Below are 12,101 nucleotides of genomic sequence, written 5' to 3'. Positions count from 1 at the left end.
TGAGAGCCTGGGGATATTTTAGAGGAAAAAGGAAATAAGATGAATAACAAATTTTCCCAGGGCAGTAGGTTCAAATGGGGGGGGGGGGGGCGGGCGGGGAGGAGAAGGTATAAGGGCGCGGATACGCTATAATGCTACCATTGTTGGGAATTCATTCTGCCAATAATTATTCATGAATCCTTGGGCAAATCAAGCTATCGTCTCTGGACCATATTTTCCCATCTGTAAATGAGAGGATTAAGTCCAAGGCAAGGTTTCTCAACCTTGCCACTACTGCCATCTTGGGCAGGATGCTTCTTTGGCTATCCTGTGTGCATGGTGGGACGTTTAGCAGTATCCCTGGCCTCTACCCACTAGATGCCAGTAGGATACACTCCCCCACTGGCCTAGTTGTGACAATCAAAAATGTCTCAAGATATTGCCAAATATCCCCTGAGGAGGAAACACAGCCCTGGTTGTGGACCATTGGTTTAAGGTAAATTTTAATGTCTCTTTATTTTCAAACGTTCACAAAATATGTGAAAACATTGTGAAGATAAATTTGACCTATCATGGAATGTACCCATAAAAATCCAAAGATGAGAATGTGTGAAATCATTCTGGAAAGCAGAGGTTCTCAATCTTGGCTGAATATTAGAATCACCTGACGATCATTTCAAATTCCCAGTCTCAAGGTTAAACCCCTGACAAATTAAGTCAGAATTCTGGGGGTTGAAGAAAGTTTGTGATTCCAGTGGGCAGCAGTTTGAGGATCACTGAAGAAGAGCTTATTGTGAGACAGAAATGACAATAAATCTGTTCATCCTTTCTCTTGATTCTGATAATATATCATTTCATTTAGCAAGAAAACCAAAAACCCAGTCTATGCTGGCATTTTGCAAAGCACCTAAATCAAGCCAATATCAAATTTTCACTTTAAATGAGGCCTACACCTATTTAGAGGAGAAGTACATGGGCATAAAGAAACCTAAACAAAGGCAAAAAGCCCAGTGTCTCTGAAAGAGGTGCCACCATTCAGCCTTCAAATCCTCTGTTCCCTGCAGCTATTGATCCGAGACCACAGCAGCCATTCTCTCCAAACCATGACTGTCTATTGCACTAATCCTGTTGAACAGGGATTATCTGTTCCAGTTTATCAAGTAAATGACAATCTCATCAAAAGAAAATGCATGCACTCCCTGGAGGAGGAAGATACACCCTACTCACCTCTGAGTGAAATCAGTCTATGTGGCCAGAGTTTGAAGAGGCCTAGACACCCAACCAATGAGACAACCACTACCAACCTGATTTAACACAAATATGACATAAGCAGTTCAAAGGAGCCACATTCCCCTGGGAAATGTGCTAATTACCTTTGTATTCTTTTTCATTTTTTTAAGTTTTATTTTGAGAATGAGAGAGAGTTCATGAGCTAGGGAGAGTCAGAGAGAGAGAGAGAGAGAGAGAGAGAGAATCCCAAGCAGGCTCTGCACTGCCAGTGGAAAGCCCAAGATGGGGCTCAATTCCATGACCCGTGAGATCATGACATGAGCTGAAATCAAGAGTGGAAAACTTAACTGACTGAGCCACCCAGGCACCCTTTGGTACTCTTTCTAAAGTGCTCACAGTTACCTAGAAAAAAAGTTGTGAAATGAAAGTATGCAATTCTATTTATTGTAATGTTTGTTTGCTGTTGTTTTATTTGCACAAACAAATATCAGTGGCAGCCAAAATTTATTGAACACTTACTCTTGTGCCAGGCCCTGTGCTAAGCATTTTGTATAAATTATTTCATTTAATCCTCACAACAACTTAATTACATTGGTATTATTATTATTATTATTATTATTATTATTATTATTATTATCCCTCTTCTACAGTTGAGGAAACTGAGGCTTGGAAAAGTTGAGTTTCCCAAGGACCTGCTGCCAGCACCCACAGGAATAGGAATTAAAACCCAGGCAGTCTGACTACAGAGCCTAAATTCTTGAATATCATGTAATTGGCCTCATGAGTTTTCTATTCATTTGTCAGATCATGACACTAGTCACTTTGCATAGCCATCTTTCAATCACAGATTTCAAAACACTTTTAAAGCATATAGTATATAGGCATATACCTGTATGATACAAATGGAGAAATGTTATGCCAGTGTTCCACAGCACAGCTGCAAACCATCTAAATCAGAATCACTTGGAGGAGTTTGTTCAAATGCAGAGTACTGGGCCCCATCCATACCTACCATATCAAAATCTAAGGTGTGAAGAAGTCAGAGTGGGAATCTGCATTGTGAACAAGCTCCCTGGGTGATATTTTTGCCCTTTGAAGCCTTAGAATGATTCCCCTAGAATTGGCACAACTTGCATCCACAAAGCACAGTATCGGGCCTGTAAAACTTGAAGAAAGAAAAATTTTCTCTTCAGAATCAAAACACAGAGAAATTAGATCAATTTTAAGAGCCAGAAGATCCCCAGTAAGGCAGCCTCCTTAAAGATCCCTGGACATATTTTAACATATTCAATTTAAGACATAAACCCACTTACCCAAATACATCATACTTTGCACTGAGAATCTGCCTTCCTCTGGAGACCAGAAATCTGCTTTATTAATATCACTGAAGCTGTTACCGAAAGCCTTCAGCATGCGCGCGCGCACACACACACACACACACACACACACACACACACACACATCTGTGCACGAATTTGAGTAAACACTATGTAACCAGAAAATGAAATTGCTCTCAAATAACCATTATGACTTCTCTTATATGCTCACATTACAATAAAATTCAGAGTGAGAGCTATCAGTGGAGATGGAAATTACAGACCATGCATTCCTCTACTAGATATGAGCCCTTTAAGGGTTGGGATGGCATCTTATTCCTCTTTGTACCCCCAATTTTAAACACATAGTAGGCAATTAATCCAGTTTCGTGTTAACAAAGAAGAAAGGAAGAAAGGAAACTTCAAATGAATCAGTGAGCAAATCAATTCCCTGATGAGAAGGAGCCTCACAGGTCATCTTTTCCCCCACACAGCCTTTGGACAACACTGCTGTCCAAATATAAGAGAACACAGGTGGCTTTTCTTAAACGAATTAACTTCACACTTTCTCAAATCTTGAAGCCATGACTCTTTTCAACAAAAGATAATCACCTCCACTTCTGCAGGACACACATACAAAGTTAGCCTCCAAATGAAAAATGAAAGCCAAAATAAAACACTGAGGAAGAAAGAAGACAGATTGTGGTTTAAAAAAAAAAAAACAATAACAGTATACAACACACCAGGGGTTGGGAAAATATCAAATTTTCATTTTACAGCAAAGATTGTGTTGAGTTTTGCTTCATTCTGCTATTCATGAATTTCATATTCTTCCTTATATTAAAACATATTTATGCTGCTTCATTCCCTCCAGTCCCTGTGCAACATGAATATTCACAAAACCACTATAGGCTGCAAATGTGTGTACACACACACACACACACACACACACACACACACCCCTACATCACACTCAGAGGTCAGCCTCGTGATCCTTGGGAACTCATGTAATTAAATAATTTCCAAACTGCTGGAAAATGAATCCTAGGGATGGTACTACTCAAACGGCATCATGAGAACCTATGTGTGGGGTTGGTTTCCAGCCACTGGAATAATTCTGACTAAATGTATTCAGAACATCTTACTCAGATTTCCACACAGTCACATCAAATCATAAACATCTAGATTTTAAAGAAACCCTAGAATCATCTGCTTCCAAATCCCTCCTTTTCAGACAAGGAAATCAAGCTCGAAGTGAAACTGCCTGCCCATAACCAGATGATAAGTTGGTGCCTGAGCATCCAATCCAGTTGTCTCTCTACTGTGCCATATTGGGACCAATATTTTGCACTTAATAGATAGCTAGCTGGCAGTTCAACAAGGAAATTTATCTAGAGCCCTCTTGGTAATGACTGCAAGATCTAAATTCAATTTCTATAAATAATTGCCAATTTTTGTTACAGTTCCTAAAGATTGCTGGACTCCAATAATCAATATTATAATAAATGAATTCTAGCTCTTCTTTTTTGTTAACCTCTTTCTTAAGTGCTAGAGGCTAATGGAAATAAAATATAAAAAAGGAACAGAGGCTTCAAGTTTCAGAAAATCGACCAACTAGATACCCCGATTGGCTGCATGCTTTCACTTCATAACTCCAACCCTGCCCATATTTGAAGAGATGATGCTCTCTAACCCAGTGTTTCTCAAACTTTAATGTCTCATGAACCTGAAAAAATGCATATGATGATTCAATAGGTTGGAGGGACTTGAGAGTTTGAATTTCCAGCAAGCTCCCAGGGGACCCTGATGCTGCTGGTCACAGGACCATACTTTAAGTAGCATCCACAGTGATCAAGGTATTGACACCATGCAAAACAAACAAGGTGGCAAAGAGTAAAAGATCAGTAAGCAGGTCCTCAAAGTGATGCTTATAAAGAAAATGGCAGAACTGGCCAACCAAAGTTAGTTACCAGCTAAGAAAATAATGTCGTCTGGGCCTCAGGTCTACCTTATCTAGATGTCAATGTCAGAGAAACCTACCATGTCATCATTCAGTAGCAATAAGTTCTACTTATTCAGGAAATGCATCTCCAAGAAATAAATCTGGAAGTACAAAGGCAGCAGAGGTTCTAATTGTCTGCATTAATACTTGGGAGCAAAGAATAAATGAAACCAGAGCACTTTCAGTTGTTTATAAATCATTTCAATCCCAAGTACAGAGAAACATATCTTTAGCCATTCATCCAGGAGAGTGCAATGCTACGTCCAGCCTATCTTTAGTTTACTAAACAAGCAAAATCATCGTGTCTAACAACTTTGCTTGAAAAATAGGTTTTGTGCCAGATGGACATTTATTTCAGAAAATCAAATGGGCAACTTAATTTCAACCTTTCTGATTAAGCAGATCCTAGCCATTCTATGAACATGCATCCAACCTTTCCCCCAGGGAATTGAGTGGTAACATGGAGAGCATGACCGTTTATTTGGCTTAAGGAACACATTAATTTATCTGGTTTATAGAATTTAAACATCTGACGAATGACAGTGGGGTTGATTTTATTCATCAGCTAATTGCTTTGCCACCTGGAGCTGAAGCTTTATATATGCAGCTTATAAAAGATCTGAAAAGGATCTCAATTATTCTTTAATTTGTTCCTTGAATATAAAGTAGGAAAATCTGGCTTAATCAAACATTGTCTCAATTCTACTGGGATATGTCTAGTTACCTTATAACAAGGTAAGCTTTCATTTAATCATATGATATGATAATTCCCCACTTTCAAGCCAAGTATCCTCTTAGTTACAATCAATTTTCCACTGAAAAAATAAACATTGTCTCTTTACTAAAATCCCAGTAGAGAAAAATAGCCCTTTTTAATGAAACTTGCTGCTAATACAACCACACTAGGAATTTCTGTGTAGGAATCCATTAAACCCCTTAATTTGACATTGCTGGTAAATTGCAGAATAAAGCAAGTTCCATGAACAATTCTCTATGCACATGGCCATTCTTGGCACACACGGAAGAAGTGGATAATGAGTGCACACACACACACACACACACACACACACACACAGCATTACTGGAATCTATTAAATCTCACTTAATAAATGTTTTAATCAAGTTGAATTCTACAATTTGTCTGAGGGAGGAAAAAGAAGAGAAACTAGCAGTCATGCAATTTCTTTAATTGCACTGAGTGAATCTGAAATGCCAGCATGTGCTAGAAGGCTGCTAGAAATCCCAAGACATAAAAGCAGTAACTGGCAGGCAACTGGGACACCTCCTGAAATGTAATCTTGCAACAAGCTTAAAGTTGAAATTGTAATGCCATTATTTTAATGACCCAGGGTATTGTGGGTTTAAAGCCAAGTATTTGGCCTCCATCTTCCTCATCTCTTAAATGCCATACAGCTCCCAGGATGGGCTAAGTCAGGGAAAACTAGGGACCAGACATGGCACAGGCTTCCTGGAGCAAAGCAGGTCATCAACTAGCACTCCACCTGAGAAGAAGGGGGGCATCTGAGGCCTATGGCAGGTGAATGGTAGAGGTACAAGCAGACAGGTGGCAATATATACAGTCACTGAGAGCTGAGAGATGGGTTCAAAGGCAAATCCCCATTCCTAGAAACCCTGTCAAAAACAAAGGAGAACTCAAATCCATGGGGAACTGCCCTATGTGATAAGTCAAGGAACCAAAAGAAAACTGAGGCAAGAGGGTATACCACAGGCATCTGAAAGCAGACAAGGATCCAAACAAGGGATGTGACCACAAGCAATAATGTAAGAGATCAAGGAACAGCACAGGAATGAAATTTTAGAGTAAAACCAGCCCCCAAGTCACCCTTTTCTAAAGCACCTAAAACTGGGCCTTCCTTAGAAGTAGTTTATTCAATAAATAGTAAAGTATAGTTAAATAAAACTTTGAATTTTAGGACTAAAAGAGATCCTAAGCGATACTAGTCCATTGTATGCATGGATAACATGAGTCCCCCAGATGTCTAGAGACTGATTAACTTAGAAGAGCTTGGACATTATGGTGAAAATCCTAACCCTGTAACCCTGCAAGTGAGTGTGTTTCTTTGTGTGGTTTTGTGCCTCTGTAAAAGAAGATAATAATAATAACAGTATCTGTTTCATAGGGTTGTTGTGAAAATTAAATGATATCATCCATAGACAACAATTACAATAGTGTCTAGGATGTGTGACAATGCAATTAATGTTGCCTTTTTTTTTTTAATTTTTTTTTTCAACGTTTATTTTGGGGACAGAGAGAGACAGAGCATGAACGGGGGAGGGGCAGAGAGAGAGGGAGACACAGAATCGGAAACAGGCTCCAGGCTCTGAGCCATCAGCCCAGAGCCTGATGCGGGGCTCGAACTCACGGAGCGCGAGATCGTGACCTGGCTGAAGTCGGACGCTTAACTGACTGCACCACCCAGGCGCCCCTAATGTTGCCTTTTATACCATGATCCTTATCATCATCATTGTTGTCGTTGTCGTTGTCACTATTAAGAACTGAATTGTGTCCCCACCCAAAATTTGTATTGCCTTAGCCCCAGTGTGACTGTATTTGGAGACAGGGCCATTAAATAGGTAATTAAGATTAGAGGAGGGCAATGGAGGTCCTCAAAAGAGGTATGGAGGTTCCTCAAAAAATTAAAAACAGAGCTAGTGTATGATACAATAATCCCCCTTCTGCGTATACTATACCTGAAGGAAAACTACCTTGAACAGATATCTGTGCCCTCTTGTTTATCATACCATTATTCCTTTTTTTTTAATTTTTTTTTCAACGTTTTTATTTATTTTTGGGACAGAGAGAGACAGAGCATGAATGGGGGAGGGGCAGAGAGAGAGGGAGACACAGAATCGGAAACAGGCTCCAGGCTCTGAGCCATCAGCCCAGAGCCTGACGCGGGGCTCAAACTCACAGACCGCGAGATCGTGACCTGGCTGAAGTCGGAAGCTTAACCGACTGCGCCACCCAGGCGCCCCTATCATACCATTATTCCTAATGGCCAAGACATGGAAGCTAAGTGTCTATCAATGGATGAATGGATGAATAAAATATGGTGTTATATATAGTGGAATATTATATGGCCATATAAAAGAAGGAAATCCTGCCTTTTTGTGGCAACATGGTTGGACCCTTAAGGCATTATACTAAATGAAATAAGTTAGACAGGAAAAGACAAATACTGTGTGTTCTCATTCATATGTAAACTCTAAAAAAGCCAAAGTCAAAGAAATAGAGTAGAATGGTGGTTTCCAGGGACTAGGGGTGGGAAGGAAATGAGATGCTGGTCAAAGAGTACAAACTTCCTGCTATAAGATAAATAAGTTCTGGGGGTCTAATGTATAGCATGGTGACTATAATTAATAATATTGTAATATGTACTTGAAAATTGTTCAAAGAGAATAGACCTTAAAAGTTACCACCACACAAAATTTATAATTATTTGAGGAGATGGAAGTGTTAATCAAATTTATTGTGGTAATCTTCTCACAATGTGTACACATACCAAATCATTATATTGTATCCCTTAAACTTACCTATGTCATCTGTTATAATATCTCAATAAAACTGGAAAAATATTTTTAAAAATACCCAGAGATAAAATTATGTGCTCTCTCGAATCTGCTGCAAATTCCATGGGAATCAGATTGTTTATGAGTTGGTAATTTTTGAGGCAAGGCAAAATCCACATGGGAGTAGATATTTCTACTCTCCTTTTGTAGAGTATTTTTAAAATTCAAACAAATTTTTAATAAAAATGGTACATTCAGTTCAGTGTTCACATAACAATGCTTAGAAAACAAAACATTACAAATGTTTTTAACTTAAATAAGACCATATGGGCGGACCCTAATTCAATATAACTGGTGTCCTGATCAGGAGAGGGAAAAACACCAGGGATGCATGCACAAAGAGAAAAAACCATGTGGATACACAGCAACAAGGTGGCCATCTGCAAACCAAGGACAGAGGCCTCAAGAGAAACGACGTTGCTGGCACCTTGATCTTGAACCTCCAGACTACATAACTGAGGAAATACATTTCTGTGTTTAAGCCACCCAGTCTGTGGTATTCTGTTATGGTAACCCTAGAAAACTAATACAGTCACTATCACTATTATCTGGTCCAAGTCACTTTGCCAACTAAAGGCAGTGGCAAGATGAGGACCAGCCTCAATGCTCTTTTCACCAGCTCCTCCTGCCATATGATCTCCCCAAATTCTCCATTTGGTCTCTTATACTAAAACACTAGCTCCTTATCTGGCAAGAAGAGGCTAAGTAAGCTATTATTGAAGAAATTAGAAAGTGTAAGAAAGTTATAAATCTGAGAGGAAATCAAGTGTCTCTGTCTCAAAGAGAGATGCTAGTTCTGAAATTTATACCCTCTCCTACAGACACCCAATAAACTCAAACAGGTCTAAAGTAGCTGCATTAAGGAAGCCTGGAGTTGAGGCCCCAGGCTGGGCCTCCAGGTCACAGGCTAGACTCAAAACACAGGTAGCATCTCTTCACCAGAGAAGGAGCATTCCAAAGAGCTGGCCTAGACCTTGATCCATAACCAGACTTCAAGTCACCTCAAGTCACCTTAGCAGTGCTAAGCCTGCCTGGGATTCTCTCTCCCTTTATCCCTGCCCCTCCCCTGCTTGTGCACACTATCCCTCCCACCTCCTCTCTCAAAATAAATAAATAAACTTAAAAAAAAATTTTTTTAAGCCACCAGAGATCAACAAATAGGCTCCGTACAACTAGATAGCCACATGCAAAAGAATGAAGCTGGACCCTTCTCTCTTATCATATACAAAAACTGACTCTAAATGAATCAAAGACCAAAATGTAAGTGCTAAAGCTATAAAAGTCTTCGAAGAAAACATAGGGATACATCTTCATAACCTCAGATTTGCCAATGAATTCTCAGATGTGACATCAAAAGCATGAGCAACAAAGAAAAAAGAGATAAATTGGATCTCATAAAAATTAAAAGCTTTGTGCATCAAAGAATACTATAAAGAAAATGCAGAGACAATTCACAGAATGAGAGAAAATATTTGCAAATCATATATCTGATAGAGGCTTAAATCTAGGATACAGAAAGAACTTTTACAACTCAATAACAAAAAAGACAAATAATCCAGTTTAAAAATTGGCAAAGGATCTGAATTGACATATTGCCAAAGAAGCTATACAAATAACCAATAAGCACATGAAAAGATGTTCAACATCATTAATCACCTAGAAGATGAAAATCAATATCACAATGAGATACCACTTCACACCTACTAAGATGGTTATAGTTAAAAATATGAACAATGACAAGCATCAGTAAGGATGTGGAAAATTCAGGACCCTCATACACTGCTGGAGGGAATGCAAAATGGTGCGCTTTCTAAAACAGTCTATCAGTTCTTCAAATGGTTAAACATGTAGTTTAACTACAAACATGTAGTTGGCATGTGACCCAACAATTCTACTCCTAGTATCTACCCAAGAGAGATGAAAATATATGCCCACACAAAAACTGGGCTATTGTTTATAGCAGTTTATAGCAGTATTATTCATAATAGCCAAAAAGTGGAAACAACCTAAATGTCCCTCAATTAATAAATGGATAATTTAGTATACCCATACAGTGGAATAGCAAATGGAATATAAAAAAGAAAGACATACTGATACATGCTACAAGATGGATGAATCTTGAAAACATTATGCTAAATAAAAGAAACCAATGACAAAAATCAAATATTATATGATTCCATTTGTATGTCATGTTCAGAACTGGCACATCTATAGGGACAAAAAGTTGATTCATGGTTTCCTAGAGTTGGAGGCCTGGGGGTAAAGTATGGAAGTTCTTTTGGGAGTAGTAAAAATGTTCTAAAATTGACTGTGATAATAGTTGAGCAACTCTGTGAATAAAGCAGATTTTACACTGTAAATGGGTGAATTGTATGGTATGTGAATTTTATCTGTTCCCCAAAAAATCCACCAGTCCCTTCAATGTTCAGACCCTTTTTTCTCAGTCTTAAACATTCCATATTTTATACTTGTTCCACCAGGAGGCCCATTTGCAATGCACAAGTACACCTCTGTATGACCTTGCAGGTCAAGCTCTTATTTGCAATCTTGTGCTCTTGGCCTTTCAAATTCCCTACATATCCACAGTTCTCCCTATCATCCTAAGGAACATTTTATTTTCCAGAATTCTGTCATTGTGATCCAGTTTCTCCACAATCTTGCCATACCGAGATAACTATTTGGTATCTTAATCACAGATATCAAGTCTATTTCCAATAAAGCCAAAGTGAAAAGGTTGAGATCAAACTTCTGTTCTGAAATCTTTTGCTCCCAGCAGATGGATGTCCCAGCTACAGGTGGAATGTTTGTTGCACAAAGAACATACGTTTTCTTCCCTATTTTCAGATACTAACAGTTCAGATATCCAGTAAGGTTTGGTATTTCTAAATGTACTTTATTAGAATCAAAAAGTAAATTGCCAGAGTGGAAGCTATCTGAATCACCAGCAAGAAAACAACAGATTAACCTCCCAGCCTATGCTTATAATGAACAATTTCCAACTTTCTAGTAGTTAACTGTTTGTAAATACAATATACCCATTCAAAAATATCTGTCTTTCTTGAGCTTCCAAACTCAGTTATTATGAGTTTTGTGCCATGGGCATCTGCTCCTTAACTGTAAACCAGATTGTCATGGTGTCATAAAATATCTCCTTGAAAAAGTGCAGTTAAAGAGCTCTTTGAGAGCTCAAGTAATTCAGCCTACCTTTCTCAGGCAGAAAAGAAAGGATCAAAGTAAAGAAACACACACACACACACACACACACACACACACACACACACACACACAGTAAGATGATAGAATAGGGATCTTGGCTTTTGTTATAGCAACGTTTCCTCCCACCTCTCCTGCACATCTCCTTACTTCTCCCCAAAAATATAATTCCATGGAAAACAACAGGGTGATTTTATTTTAATAAAGAGGGGCAAAAGAGAAGACTAGAAACAAATATGCCATCTGTTGTTGACAATGGATAATTCTGGATACTGAGTATATGAATAGACTTTAATTTTCTTCCTTTTATTTTTCTGTATTTTTAATTTTCAAAAATAATTTTTAGATAAACAAACTTTTAAAAAGGTCTGTTCCCACAACCCCAACTCAGAAACTATTTCAATATAATGTCCTGGCAGGCCCTGGCCCCAGAAACAAATGAGAAATGTTGTAATTTTTCTTTGGAAATCTTTTTGTCCCCTTCTCCCTTTTCAATATTCTCTCTCCCCCATCTACCGTCCCAGCTTGGTTGTATAATCTTACATTCCCACCAACAATATATGAGTGACCCAGTTTCTCCACAATCTTGCCAGTATTTGGTGTTATCACTATTTTTTACTTTAGCAATTTTGAGAGGTATATAATGATATCTCATGGTTTTAATTTCTGTCTCCAATACCTCATGATGTTGAACACTTTTCACGTGCTCGTCATCTGTGTACCTCTTCAGAAATGTATGTTCATGTCATTTTCTCATTTTCTAATTGGAT

Source organism: Felis catus, chromosome A3, assembly GCF_018350175.1.
Source record: "Felis catus isolate Fca126 chromosome A3, F.catus_Fca126_mat1.0, whole genome shotgun sequence".
Taxonomy (NCBI): Eukaryota; Metazoa; Chordata; class Mammalia; order Carnivora; family Felidae; genus Felis; species Felis catus.
The sequence above is the reverse complement of the archived record's forward strand: the minus strand, read 5'-3'. Positions refer to the sequence as shown.